We start from the raw sequence: 15,058 nt of genomic DNA, 5'->3' as shown, positions 1-15,058 counted from the left end.
TGGGGGGTAATAGTGGTTGCACAACACTGTGAATGTTCTTAATGTCACTAAACTGTATATATAAAATTGTTAAAATGGGGGGCACCTGGCTGATGCAGTTGGTAGAGCATGTGACTCTTCATCTGGGGGTCGTGAGTTCAAACCACTCATTCATTGGGTGTAGAGCTCACTTTTAAAAAAATTTTAAGGGGCACTTGGGTGGCTCAGTGGGTTATAACCTCTGCCTTAGCCTCAGGTCATGATCCCAGGGTCCTGGGATTGATCCCCGCATCGGGCTCTCTGCTCAGTGGGGAGCCTACTTCCCCCTCTCTCTCCACCTGCCTCTCTGCCTGCTTGTGATCTCTGTCTGTCAAATAAATAAATAAAATCTTAAGAAAATGTTAAAATGGTAAATTTTATGTTATATATTTTTATATAATAAAAAATGTTTTTAAAGACTTGAGAAAAATTACATTTTTACCTTTTACTACAATGGTTCATCTCCATTTATTTTCAGAGCTTCAACGATTGTCTATATACCAATAATGTCCACATTATATTTTCAGAAACGATCTCTTTTCAAACAATAGTCTCAAATACCTACCTGCACATTGGATACTTAATACCTCAAACTCAAAGTTTTAACATATTTAGAATACCATCTTTTTTTTTTTAAGCAGGCTCCATGCCCAGCACCAAGGCCAACCTGGATCTTGAACTCACAACCCTGAGATCAAGACTTAAGCTGAGATCAAAAGTCAGATGCTTGGCCAGAGCTACCCGGTGCCCTTACCATCTTCTTTTCAAAGTCCACTGTGTTCTCAATTTCACCCAGTTGCCTAAGTCAGAAAACTGGGTCACCATTGACTCTTTCCTCTCCTAAACTCAATCTTCAACATTCAGTTGGTTATTGAGGCCAGGTGATATTTCTTTCAGTTAGTTCCTGACCTTGTCTGTTTCTCTCCATCTGCAATGCTGCTACCTTTGTTCAAGCCACGTCATTTTTCATTCAGATTAACAGAAGAGCCACTTAACCATGCTCCCCACTTCCAATAGTACCTACTTCCTGCACTCATTGCCAGAGTGATTCTCCTAAAATGCAGACCTAATCGTGTCACTCTGTTGTGATAGAGAACACCAGCTAAACACAAAACTTTATGCCCCCCTTCCATGCATTAACTATAGAATATAGAGAGATTGCCCAGGCAAGGGATTCATGTTGCCCACCTTGCATCTAGAGGTGGCCCCATGACTAGTGTTTTCCAGTAGAATGTAATCAGAAATTATGTATGCTACTTTCAGGCAAAGCTTTTCAGAAGATTTCCTCTTCTACCTGCTGAGTACAGGGGGTAAGACTCCTGTGGGGCCTTCAAGGGTAGCAGTACTATAGCCATAAGCACCCTGGTCTCTGAATCACTGAGATGAGCCATTGAAAACCTGGGCACTCCTTCTTCAGACAAATGTGTGACATACAACCTTCTATTTGGGCCTCGATTTCATATTTTGGTGTCTATTTGTACAGTGGTATGCTGACTTATATACTTGCTTAAAATACTTTCAATGGTTGCCTATCTTTTTCAAGATAAAGCTTAAATTCCAGTAACATGATTCACGAAGTCCTTTATGATCTGCCTTCTGCCAATCTCTGCAAGTCATTTCTTGCCATTTCCTACTAACTCTTAAGACCTGGGTGTCCTGAACCACTTGTCAAACTTTTGCATCTCTGGGACTTCCAATATGCTACTCCATATACATGGGATAGGCTCCCTTCCTCTTTCTCTCTTTTCTTCTGGCTAACATTGCATCATTCTTCATTTCTTAGGATTTTTTTTAGAGTTTTCGGGCACCTCTACGCCACCTTTCACCTACACATACACGTGTGTGCACACGTGCACGCATCCCACTGGCTTATATAGACTTCCTATGTTTTTCTATAAAATTTGTAAATACTGTAACATATTCAATTCACTTGTTCACCCATCTGTTTCTATTTTTTAATTGAGGTATAGTTGACACACAGTAGTTAGAGTAGTGTCAGGTGTGCAACATAGAAATCAACAAACATCTACATTACGTTCTGCTCAATACAAGTGTAGCAACCTTCTGTCACCAGCCTAGTGCACTGACTGTATTCCCTCTGCTGTACTTTTATCCCTATCCTAGTGCACTGACTGTATTCCCTCTGCTGTACTTTTATCCCTATGACTTATTCATTCCATAACTGAAAGTCCGTATCTCCCCCTTCCCTTCACTCATTTTCCCTAGATCCTAACCTCGCACTCTCTGGCAACCTTGAATTTGTTCTCTGTATTTATGGGACTATTTCTGCTTTTGGGTGGTTTATTCATTTGTTTTGTTTTTTAGATTCCACTTCTAAGTGAAATCATGTGGTATTTGTCTCTCTCTGCCTTCTTTGACTTAGCATAATAACCTCACATCTATCCACATTGTTGCAAATGGCAAGATCTCATCCTTACCTATACCTGAGTAATAGCCCATTGCATATATATGCATAAATATTTATTTATATGTGTATATGTGTGTGTGTGTTTGTGTGTGTGCGTATGTATATATCTCACATCTTTAGCCACTCACCTATGGATGGATACCTGGGTTGCATTCATGTCTTGGCTATTGTAAATAATGCTGCAATAAACACAGGGGTGCATATATCTTTTCAAATTGGTGTTTTTGTTTTTTGGGAGGTAAATATCCAGTGGTGAAATTATTGGATCATATGGTGTTTATACTTTTAATTTCTTGAGGAAACTTCATACTCTTTCCACAATGACCACACCAGTGTACATTACCACCAATAGTACAAGAGGGTTCCCTGTTCTCCACTTTCTCACCAACATCTTCAGTTTTAAATCCCAACCTCCAACAAAGGGCTTGATCCACAGGAGATGCTCAATAAAGATCTGTGAAATGAATAAAGGAATGATGAATTCTGGCCTCTACTCCACTAGTCTTGAAACCCTTATCTGTAAAATAAAGCTCTAAATAGATGATTTCTAAGGACCTTTCCTGCTATAAACTTCTGTCATCTGTATGAAGTGTTATGAAGAGATGTTTTGGGTACAGAATTCCTAGAGAGCATATATCTGTCCCACTCACTTGGTACTTGGTAGGTACAATTTTTTTTCATGGACATTTTATGGTTTTTATTACATTTCTTCTTGGCTAAGCTATAAATTTTTTTTAAGATTTTATTTATTTCACAGACAGAGATCACAAGCAGGCAGAGAGGCAGGCAAAGAGAGAGAGGGGGAAGCAGGCTCCCAGCTGAGCAGAGAGCCCAATGTGGGGCTTGATCCCAGGACCCTGGGATCATGACCTGAGCCGGAGGCAGAGGCTTTAACCCACTGAGACACCCAGGCGCCCCTAAGCTATAAATTCTTTTCGGAGGCAAGAACATATATATTCTCTCCTAGAACTCAATACGGGCCCTTTTCTAAGTAAAATAGTCAATAAATATTTGATAATTTTTCAGGAAAAATGAAGCCCCCATTCTGATTCATTAAATCATAACTGCTTCATAAATTCACGACCTAGTTTCATAAACATCTGAGAATTCTTTAAGCTTCAGTATTAAGTCATTATCATAAAGGTTTCTTCATATTTTTCCTCATTCATTCTTTCAAAAAGCATGTTTTTACTGTGTAAAATATACATCCCATAAAATTTACCATTGAGCCATCTTTAGCTGTAGACTTCAGTGGCATTGACTACATTCACCTTGTTGTGCAACCCACAATACCCACCCCCAGAACCCTTTCCTCCTCCTGAACTGAAACTCTGTATCAGTTAAATGGTAAATCCTCATTCACCCTGCTCCCCAGGCCCTGGCAACCACCATTCTGTTTTCTGTGTCTATATGAATTTGACAATTTCAGGTACCTCGTAGAAGTATAATCATGTAATACTTGTTCTGGAGCCTGGGTGGCTCAGTCAATTAAGGGTCTACCTTCAGCTCAAGTCATAATGTCGGGGACCTGGGATTGAGTCCCGCATCAGGCTCCCTGCTCAGTGGGGAGCCTGCTTCTCCTTCTGCCTCTATCTCTCATGAATAAATAAATAAAATCTTTTTAAAATATCATATGGGGGGGGCACCTGGGTGGTTCAGTGGGTTAAAGTTTCTGCCTTCAGCTCAGGTCATGATCCCAGGCTCCTGGGATCGAGACCGAGTCGGGCTCTCTGGGAGGCGGGGAGCCTGCTTCCTCCTCTCTCTGCCTGCCTCTCTGCCTACTTGTGATCTCTGTCAAATAAATAAGTAAAATCTTTAAAAAAATATATAAACAAATAAAATTAAAAATCATATAATACTTGTCTTTTGTGTCTGGATCATTTCATACAGTCTTCAAAGTTTCTCCATGTTATAGCATGTGTCAGAATTTAATTCCTTTTAAAGGCTGAGTAATATTCCACTATACACACCCCCCACACACACATTTCGTTTATCCATTTATCTGTTGAATAACATTTAGACTGTCGCTACCTTTTGGACATTATGAATCATGCTACCATGAACATGGATGGGTGTACAAATATCTTGGAGTTCCTGCTTTCAGTTCTTTGGAGAATATACCCAGAAGTAGAATTGCTAGATCATATGGTAATTCAATACTTAATTTTTTGAGGAATTGCCATACTATCTTCCACAATATCTACACCATTTTACATTCTGACCAGCAATACACAAAGGCTCCAATTTCCCTACATATTCTCCAATACTTGTTATTTTCTGGTGTCTTTCTTTTTTGCATAGTAGCCGTCCTAATGGATGTGAAGCTATGGTATTTTTACCTATATGTGTTCTGATTCAACCCGCTAATGAACTTCCCCTGACAATGATCCAATTCCTTTGTTTTCTCATATGAAATCTGAAATAGTTTAATGATCAGTCATTGGCCACTAGCAAACAAATATTCATTATACATTTCAAAACTTAGCCTTTGTCAAGGCGACTGGGTGGCTCAGTCAGTTAAGCTTCCAACTCTTGGTCTCAGCTCAAGTCTTGACCTCAGGGTTGTGAATTCAAGCCCTGAACTGGGCTCCATGCTGGGCATGGAACATAATTAAGAAAAAATTTAGCCTTGAAACATTTAAATGGCTCAGTGGGTTAAATGTCTGACTCCTGATTTCAGCTCAGGTCATGAACTAAGGGTCTTGGGATCCAGCCCCAGGCTGGGCTCCATGCCTCTCCTTCCACTTGGTATTTCTCTCTAAAGTAAATAAATAAACCTTAAAAGAAGAATAAGAAAGATTGCCTGGATGACTCAATCAGTTAAGTGTCTGACTCTTGGTTTTGGCTCAGGTCATGATTTCATGGTCATGAGATTGAGCCCTACATCTGGCTCCACACTCAGTGGGGAATCTGCTTGAGAGTCTCTCTTTCCCTCCCCTCTGCCTCTCCCTTCATTCACTCTCTCTCTCTCAAATAAATAAATACATAAATACATAAAATTATTTTTAAAAAGAAAAAACAGCCTTTGTCAGTAACATTTTTTTTTAATTAATGGACTTTGTCTTGAGAAATTATAGTTACAGGGACTCCTGGGTGGCTCAGTGGGTTAAGTGTCTGCTTTCAGTTCAGGTCACAATGCTGGGATCCTAGGATCAAGTCCTACACTGGGCTCCTTGGTTGGCAGGAGCCTGCTTCTCCCTCTGCCTGCCTCTCCCGCACTGTGCTCTCTCCTCTCTCCCTCTCTCTTTCTGACAAATAAATACATAAAAACTTTTAAAAAAAATTTTAGTTACAGACTTCCCATATGCCTCTTCAGTCCTTCTCCCAGCCCCAGCTTCCCCTATTTTTAACATCTTGCATCGGTGTGGTACATTTGTTACAACTGATAAGCCAATATTATTAACTAAAGCTCATAGTGTACATTAAGGTTTACTCTTTGTGTTGCATATTCTATGGGTTTTGATAAATGGATCCACCACTACAGTAGCCTACAGAATAATAGCTTCGCTGCCCTAAAAATGCCCTGTATTCCATCTGTTTGTTCCTCCCTCAACCTATTCCCAGGCAACCAGTGATCGTTTTACAGTTTCCCTTTTACTGTTTCCAGATGATCATATAATTGTAATCATACAGTATGTAGACTTTATAGATTGTTTCTTTCATTTAATAATATGAATTTAAGTCTTCTCCATGTCTTTTCCTGGCTTGATCATTTCTTTTTATTGCTAAATAATATTTCATTGTATGGGTGTATCAAGTTGTTGTTTATCCATCCACCTATTAAAAGACATGTTGGTTAATTCTAAGTTTTGACAATTATGAATAAAGGTGCTATAAGCAGGGGCACCTGGGTGGCTCAGTGGTTTAAAGCCTCTGCCTTCGGCTCAGGTCATGGTCCCAGTGTCCTGGGATCGAGCCCCACATCCGGCTCTCTGCTCAGCAGGGAGCCTGCTTCCTCCTCTCTCTCTCTCTCTGCCTGTCTCACTGCCTACTTGTGATCTCTGTCTGTCAAATAAATAAATAAAATCTTTTAAAAAAAAAAAAGGTGCTATAAGCATTCATGTTCATATTTTGTAAGCACACAAGTTTTTAACTCATTTGGGGAAATATGAAGGTTGTAATTGTTGGATGGTGTGATAAGAGCATGCTTTGTAAGAAATTTATACGTAGTTTTGTAAGAAACTTCCAACTTGTCTTCCAAAATGTGTGCAGCATTTTGCATTCCCAGCAACAATAAATAAGAGTTCTTGCTGTTCCACATTCTTGCCAGCATTTGGTGTGGTCAGTGTTTTGGTTGTTGGTCATTCTAATAGGTAAGTAATTGTATCTCATGTTGTTTTAATTTGCAAATCTCTAAGGATATATGATGTGGTGTATCTTTTTATATGATTAATATCTTCTTTGCCAAGGGGTTTGTTCAGATCTTTTGACTATTTTTCTAGTCATTTTGTTGTTGTTGTTGTTGTTGAGTTTTCAGTGTTCTTATACATTTTGGGTATCAGTCCTTTATCTGATATGTATCTGTTTTGCAAGGATTTTCTCCTAGTCTGTGGCTTATCTTTTCATTCTCTTAACTGTGTTTTTTGCAAAGCAGAATTTTTTCCTTAATGAAGTCCAACTTATCATTTTCTTTTCTATTTTGGGTTGTGTTTTTGGTTTTATATCTAAGAAGTCATCACCAAACCCAAAGTCTCCTAGATTTTCTTCTCTGCTATCTCCTGGAGTTTTATAGTCTTGCATTTTATGATCTACTATGAGTTTAGGTCTATGATTCACTTTGAGTTAATTTTTGTGCAGTGTGTATAGTCTGTGTCTATATTCACTTTTTTTTTTTTTTTGCATGTGAATGTCCAGTTGTTCCAGCACCATTTGTTGGAAAGGCTATTCTTTCTTCCTTGAACTGTCTTTGCTCTGTTGTCAAGGATCAAATGACTCTACTTATGTGGGTGTATTTCTTGGATATCTAATCTGTTCTGTTGTTCAATGTGTCTTTTTTTTTTTTTTTTTAGATTTCATTTATTTATTTGAGAGCACTAGAGTGGGGTGAGGGGCAGAGTGGGGAGCCAGTCTCCCTGCTGAGCAAGGAGCCTGATGCAGGGCTCAAACCCAGGACCCTGGAATCATGACCTGAGCTGAAAGCAGATGCTTAACCAACTGAGCCGCCCAGGTGCCCCCAATGAGTCTGTTCTCTTGTCAATACTACACTGTCTTGATTACTGTAGCTTTAAAGTCTTGAGGTCAAGCAGCATCAGTCCTTGAATTATCAGTCCTTTAATATTGTATTGACTGTTCTGGGTCTTGTGACTTTCCATGTAAACTTTAGAATCATTTCATCAGTATCCACACAACAACTGGCTGATTTTTATTGAGATTGCATTGAATCTATAGATCAAATTACAGAGAACTCATGCCTTAATAACATTTGATTTTCTTATCCATGTACATGGAATATCTCCCCATTTATTTAGATTTTCTTTCATGTCTTTCATTAGAGTTTTGTAGTTTTCCTCATATAGATCTTGTACATATTTTGTTAAATTTAAACCTAAGTATTTTTTGCGCTAATGCAAATGGTATTGTCTTTTTAATTTCAATTCCAATTGTTCATTTCTGATAAATAAGAAAATAATTGTCTTTTATATATTAACCTCTACTCGATTATAGAGAACAATCTAATGGTTACTAGAAGGGAGGTGGGGGGATGGGTTAAATAGGTGATGGGGTTTAAGGAATGCATTGTGGGTTATCTGAGTGGCTCAGTCTGTTGGGTATCCAACTCTTTTATGGGCGGGGAAAGGCATCCAACTCTTGATTTTGGCTCAGGTCATGATCTCGGAGTTGTGGGATTGAGCCCTTCATCGGGCTCCACACTCAGTGCAGAGTCTGCTTGTCCCTCTCCCACTGCTCCTCCCCCCAACTCTCTCTCTTTCTCTCTCTCAAATAAGTAAATAAATACAATCTTTAAAAAAAAAAAAAAGAGTGCATTTGTGAGAAGCACAGAGTGATGTATGGAACTGTTCAATCACTGTATTGTATACCTGAAACTAACATAACACTGTATGTTAACTAACTGGAATTAAAATTAAAACTTTTAAAAAAATAAAGTAAAATATTTCAAGTATATATTGTGTGTGTGTGTCTCTGTGTGTGTGTGTGCGTGTGTGTGTGTGTATTAACCTATATCCTGCAACCTTGCTAGAGTTGCTTCTTATTTCCAGGATTTCTTTTATTGAGGTTTTGGGATTTTCCATATAGTCAATCATTATCACCTATGAACAGACTTTTATTTTTTACTCCCCAATTTTTATACTTCTTAGTTCCCTTTCTTGTCTTATTGCCTTAGCTAGAACTTCTAGTATGATATTGAGTAGAAGTGGTAAGAATAGACCTGTTCCCTTTCTTGTCTTATTGCATTAGCTAGGACTTCTAGCATGATGTTGAATAGAAGTAGTTAGAGTAGACCCCCTTGCCTTTTTCCTAATCTTTGCAGGAAATGAACTTTTATTTCTAACATTGGCTAATTTTTCCTTTTATGTTCTTTTTCTATCAAAAATAAAAAATTGAGGGGCACCTGAGTGGCTCAGTGGGTTGGTCATGATCTCAGGGTCCTAGGATTGAGCCCCACATCAGGATCTCTGCTCAGCGGGGAGCCTGCTTCCCCCTCTCTTTCTGCCTACCTCTCTGCCTATTTGTGATCTCTCTCTCTCTCTCTGTCAAATAAATAAATAAAACAAAATAAAATAAAATCTTTAAAAAATAAAATAAAATAAAAAATTGGGACACCTGGACGACTCAGTCATTTAAGCATCCACCTCTTATTATCCACCTGAGTTTCAACTCAGGTCATGATCTTGTGGGTCCTGAAATCAAGCCCTGTATCAGGCTCCATGCTCAATGGGGAGTCTGCTTGAAGATTCTCTTCCTCTGCCCCTCCCCCCACTCACATATTCTCACTTCCTCTCCCCTCTCTCTCTCTCAAATAAATAAATCTTTGAAAAAAAAATTGAAAATATAAATAAATAATTAATTAGTTAGGAGCACCAGTCTGGGTTAGTTGGTAGATCATGTGACTCTTAATCTCTGGGTCATGAGTTCAAGTCCCACATTGGGCATAAAGCTTACCTAAAAAAAAAAAAAAATGAGTTAAGAAAATTTTTAATTAAGGGACACTTGGGTGGCTCAGTTGGTTGGACGACCGCTTTCGGCTCAGGTCATGATCCCAGAGTCCCGGGATTGAGTCCCGCATCGGGCTCCCAGCTCCACGGGGAGTCTGCTTCTCCCTCTAACCTTCTCCTCGCTCATGCTCTCTCTCACTGCCTCTCTCTCAAATAAATAAATAAAATCTTTTAAAAAAATTAAATTAAATTAAATGTACAAAAGAAGGAGAATAACTATAACCTATTTGTTCACAATCCAAACACAGTATAGCAAAGTGTGGGTATTTTCTTACAATTCTATATATTAGTTATTGCTTTTATTACATAATTACAATCATACTGACTATTCAATTTGTCACCTGGACTTCTTTTTCAGTTAGTTTTTTTCTTTTTTAAAGACTTTATTTATTTATTTATTTATTTATTTGACAGAGAGAGACAGAGGGGGGACAGCATACAGGTATGTGCAGAGAGGCAGAGAGGGATGGAGAAGAGGAGGGTGGAGGACAAGTAGACTTCTGGTGGAGCCTGGAGGTCGACACAGGGCTCCACACCAATTGAGCCACCCAGTTGCCCCCAGTTCGTTTTTTATCCTAAACATTTTTTTTTAAGATTTATTTATTTGTTTGAAAGAGAGAGAGAGCATAAAAGGGGAGAGGTGCAGAGGAAGAGAGAGAGGAAGAGAGAAGCAGACTTCATGCTGAGTGTGGAGTCCAACACAGGGCTTGATCTCACAACCTGAGATCATAACCTGAGCCAAAATCAAGAGTCAGATACTGAATAGACTGAGTCACCCAGGCATCCCTACATTTTCAAAGACTATTTAGTAACATTCAAATGTTTAGGATGGGGCGCCTGGGTGGCTCAGTCATTTAAGCATCTGACTCGGGTCATAATGTCAAGGTCCTGGGATTTAGCCCCCATTGGGCACCACACTCAGCGAGGAGCCTGCTTGATGATTTTTCTCCCTTTCCCTCTGTCTGCTCATTCTGTCTCTCTCCCTCTCTCTCTCCTTCTTTCTGTAAAATAGGTAAATAGATATTTTTTAAAAAAGAAAACGTTAATGACTCTATAATGCTTTATTCCATGCCTTACATAATTATTTCCCATAAATGAATCTTTAAATCATTTCAAATTTGGGGGCACCTCAGTGGCTCAGTTGGTTAATCATCTGCTTTTGGCTCAAGTCATGATCCCAGGATCCTGGGATGGAGTCCCATGTCAAGGTCTCTAATCAGCGGGGAGCCTCCTTCCACCTCTCCCTCTGCCTGCTGCTCCCCCTGCTTGTGTCACTCTCTCTTTGTCAAATAAATAAATAAAATCTTTAAAAATAGTCATTATAAATAAATAAATAAATAAACATTTTTACCATCATAAATAATACTGCTATATTTGCACCTATAGCATTTTATGTATTTAGAATAATTTGCTATGATAAATTTCTAATATTACTGAATTAAGACATGAAAAAATCTAAGGTTAATTATATATTAGAAAATTGCTTTCCTTAAGTGTTTTACAGATTCATGTTCTAACCAGCAATGTGTTACAATCTCATTAACAGCAGTTTTCATCACTTACTTTTATTCTTGCAAATTTAACAAGAGAAAATATTTGGAGTTTGGTTTTTTTTTTTTTTAAGATTTTATTTTTAAGTAATCTCTCTACCCAAAGTGGGGATCAAACCTACAAATCCAAGATCAAGAGTTACATGTTCTACCAACTGAGCCAGCTAGGCACTCCTAGAGTTATTTTTTTTTTTTAAAGATTTTATTTATTTAGCTGACAGAGAGAGATCACAAGCAGGCAGAGAGGCAGGCAGAGAGAGAGGAGGAAGCAGGCTCCCTGCTGAGCAGAGAGCCCGATGCGGGGCTCAATCCCAGGACTCTGAGATCATGACCTGAGCTGAAGGCAGAGGCTTAACCCACTGAGCCACCCAGGCACCCCCCAAGAGTTATTTTTATATGTGTTTTTGATTGCTGGTTATTTAAATTTTTTCCTTTAACTAGACAGTTGTGCTTCCTCTGTTGCATATTTTTTGTGCATGTTGTTTTGCCATTTCTTTAATTTAGAGTGTTTTTCTTATTGATTTGTCTGAGTTACTTATATAATAAAAAGTTGGCCATTTGCCTTCTAGATTTGCTGTAATATTTTCCAAGTTTGTTATTTGCCTTTCAATTTTTTCATATATTTTAATTATAGTTAAATTATTTATATGAACTCATATATAAGTAAATAAATATCATTATATAAACTATGTATTTATAGTTTTTAAACTATATATATAAACTATATATATAAAAACTATATATAGTATATATATAAACTATTATACGTAAAATATATATTTATGTAATTTAATATTTGCTTCCATTTTTCTCCTAGCTTTAGGTAACTATATATATTTTTAATTAAATGTATCTGCTAGGGGTAAATTATCACATTTAAAAATTTTATTTTTAGGGACACCTGGGTGGCTCACTCGTTAAGTGTCTGCCTTCAGCTCAGATCATGATCCCAGGGTCCTGGGATGGAGCCCCTCATCAGGATCCCTGCTCGGCGGGAAGCCTGCTTCTCCCTCTCCCACTCCCCCTGCCTGTGTTCCCTCTTTTACTATGTCTCTCTCTGTCAAATAAATAAATAAAATCTAAAAAAAAATAAATAAATAAAGATAAAAAAATAAAAATTTTATTTTTAGTCATCCGCTCACCATATATACATATATCAAATCATTACACTGTGCATTTAAGCTAATACAATGTTACATGTCAATTATATCTCAGCAAATCTGGAAAAATATTTTATAAATAGTGAATTAATTGCATCAACTCCATTCGTTCATTTAATGATTAAGCATTTACTCAGATAAGTGATGATAAAATTTCAGATAGGAGACATTCTTCCAGGCCGGTGGAGTAGAAAAACAATTCCAGGATTATGTGATAAATGCGGTGATAGTGGTATACATTCTACAGGCACATTCATTCAACTTTAGTGACTAGGAGGCCCCAGATATTCTCTAGGGACCAGTCATGGCCCTTGTTTTTAGAAAAGAGAGACCAAGAGAGAACTGTAAGTCAAACAGGGGTTACAGATAAATTTATTGTGTGAGAAGTGTCCTGAGAGAGGAAGTCTGGGCTGCCCCGGGAACATGGGTCAGGGAGACACATCTATATCAAATCCAACTGTCTTAGTTCCTCTCTGGCTGCCTGAGGATCAACCACCATCATGAGCGACGTGGTTATCATCCAGACCAGGAAGTTCATGACCAACTGACTACTTCAGCCCCAGGGAAACCAACAGTACCTAAGACAGAAATTCAGAGGAAAACTAGCCAAAAAGTACAAAACGACACCAGATGTCACCTTTGTATTTGGATCCAGAGCCTATTAGGTGAAGGGAAGACAACTGGCTTTAGTCTGATTTATGACTTTCTGGATCACGCCTTCAAAAATGAACCCAGATACAGACTTGGCAGGTATGAGAAGAAACAGACGTCAAGGAAACAGTGAAAGCAATGCCAGAACAAAACGGAGAGTTAGGGGCGCTGCAAAGGCCAACGTTGGTGCCGGTCAAAGTGAGCTGGGATCAGACGCAGACGGAGCGAAGACTCTGCAGTGACTTTACCTACAGCGATCGTGCAGATGTTTCACAAGAGGATTAATCAAGAAGTAATGTGTTTAAATAAACAAGCAAGTGATTTAAATACTTTGAAATAAGTAATTTAAATAGATTTTATTTAGATTTCATTTAAGAAATAAATAATATAAAACTTCACTTACATAAGTAGATAAATATATACGTAATTTACACAAGTTTCAGTTAAATAAATAAGTAATTCAAAACAAACTAGGGAACCGGAGAGTCTTGCTAGAGCAGGTACCATGGACATGAGCTAGAGGAAGGGGGCACACATCCTGGCAAAGAATCACATATCAAGACAGAAGACGTGAGCCCTCCACGTATGTCCAGCGAATGCAACGTGGTTTGTTATGGCTGATGGGACGCGTTCTACATGTAGCTAACTGAAGAGGAATGAAGTTCAAGGTGTGGGCGGGAGCCAGAATATAGCATCTTTCACGCTGAATCTTAGCGTCACTTTCTGAATAATCCTTCCTTTTCTCATAGAAATAAGAATGCTCGTTGAGTCCTTATTATGGGTCAGCGTCTCTTCCAAGTGCTTTCCATGTACTAATTCACTTAATTCTCACAATCATCCATGCTGTAGATGCTAGTATTATCCCTTTTCTTACATAACTTGGAAACTGGGGTGCAGAGAGGTTAAGTAACTTGTCCCCAGTCACACAGCTATATTTAAACCCACGCAGTCTGAGTCCAGAAGCTAAAACTGTTAAACACTCTACCATTCATTATTATGGGATACTTCAAATATTTAAATGACTAAATTTTTAGAAAGTTATCTGGAGGCTATGGATTCTGGACAGTATTATCGTTCTATTTATTCTTATTCCAAAATCATGCTGTTTAAGTTGTGCTTTTTTTTTTCATGTTTTCATATCTAAAGGTAATCTGTGCCTTCACTATTTTCTTTTTCAGGGTTTTTTCTTTTTTTAAAGATTCCATCCATTTATTGAATTGACAGAGAACAAGAGACAGCAAGAGAGGGAACACAAGCGGCAGGGGCAGGGGCGGGGGGCGGGGGGGGCGGGGTAGGTGGGAGAGGAAGAAGCAGGCTTCCTGCTTGAGCTGGGAGCCCTATGTAGGGCTCGATCCCAGGACGCTGGGATCATGAGCTGAGCTGAAGGCAGACCCATAATGACTAAGCCACCCAGATGCCCCTTTTAGGGTTTTTTCTTTTTTTTTTTTTTTTCTTCTTTGTAATTATTTCCTATTTATTTGTCAAGTGAACTTTCACAATATTTTTGTTGAACTCCAGTTTGGGATTAGAGGATTTAGGTTGAAAGTGCATTTAAATGTATAAATTAAATGAGGAAAGTATTCAGTGTTTCCATTCAGAAACTGCTATATACTGCTTCATTCATTTCTCTCAAATTTTGAATACATTTTTATAATTTTCTTAAGATAGGTAGCATTTGATAAGATTATCCTTAGATGTGTTATAATTTCTGCAGAAGCGTAATATCTTATTGTAGTTCCTCATTCTGGATTATCAGCCTGTAGGAATGCTACTTATTGGTATCGCTTCTCCTGAAACGTGAAATAATAAAATTACCACTCAAAAACCACGAACATCGGAAAGGTATACACTTTATTCAATAGTGTTCAAAACATTCAGAAAAGATTTGGGTCACATGAAAGGCTACAAAGAGAATATGGCATTTTTAGTCATCGTTTATCTTTGTTTTAGTTACGCATTCAAACTACTGTCAGTGATGCGTTTTCATATCATTTTTCCCAGAGTAAGGCAGGAGGAAACGAGCAAATTACGTCGCTCTCCATGACCCATCCCAAGGCTCACAGTTCAAGCTAATCA

This window comes from Enhydra lutris, unplaced genomic scaffold, assembly GCF_002288905.1.
Source record: "Enhydra lutris kenyoni isolate GAN:26980312 unplaced genomic scaffold, ASM228890v2 scaffoldscaffold21, whole genome shotgun sequence".
NCBI lineage: Eukaryota > Metazoa > Chordata > Mammalia > Carnivora > Mustelidae > Enhydra > Enhydra lutris.
The sequence above is the reverse complement of the archived record's forward strand: the minus strand, read 5'-3'. Positions refer to the sequence as shown.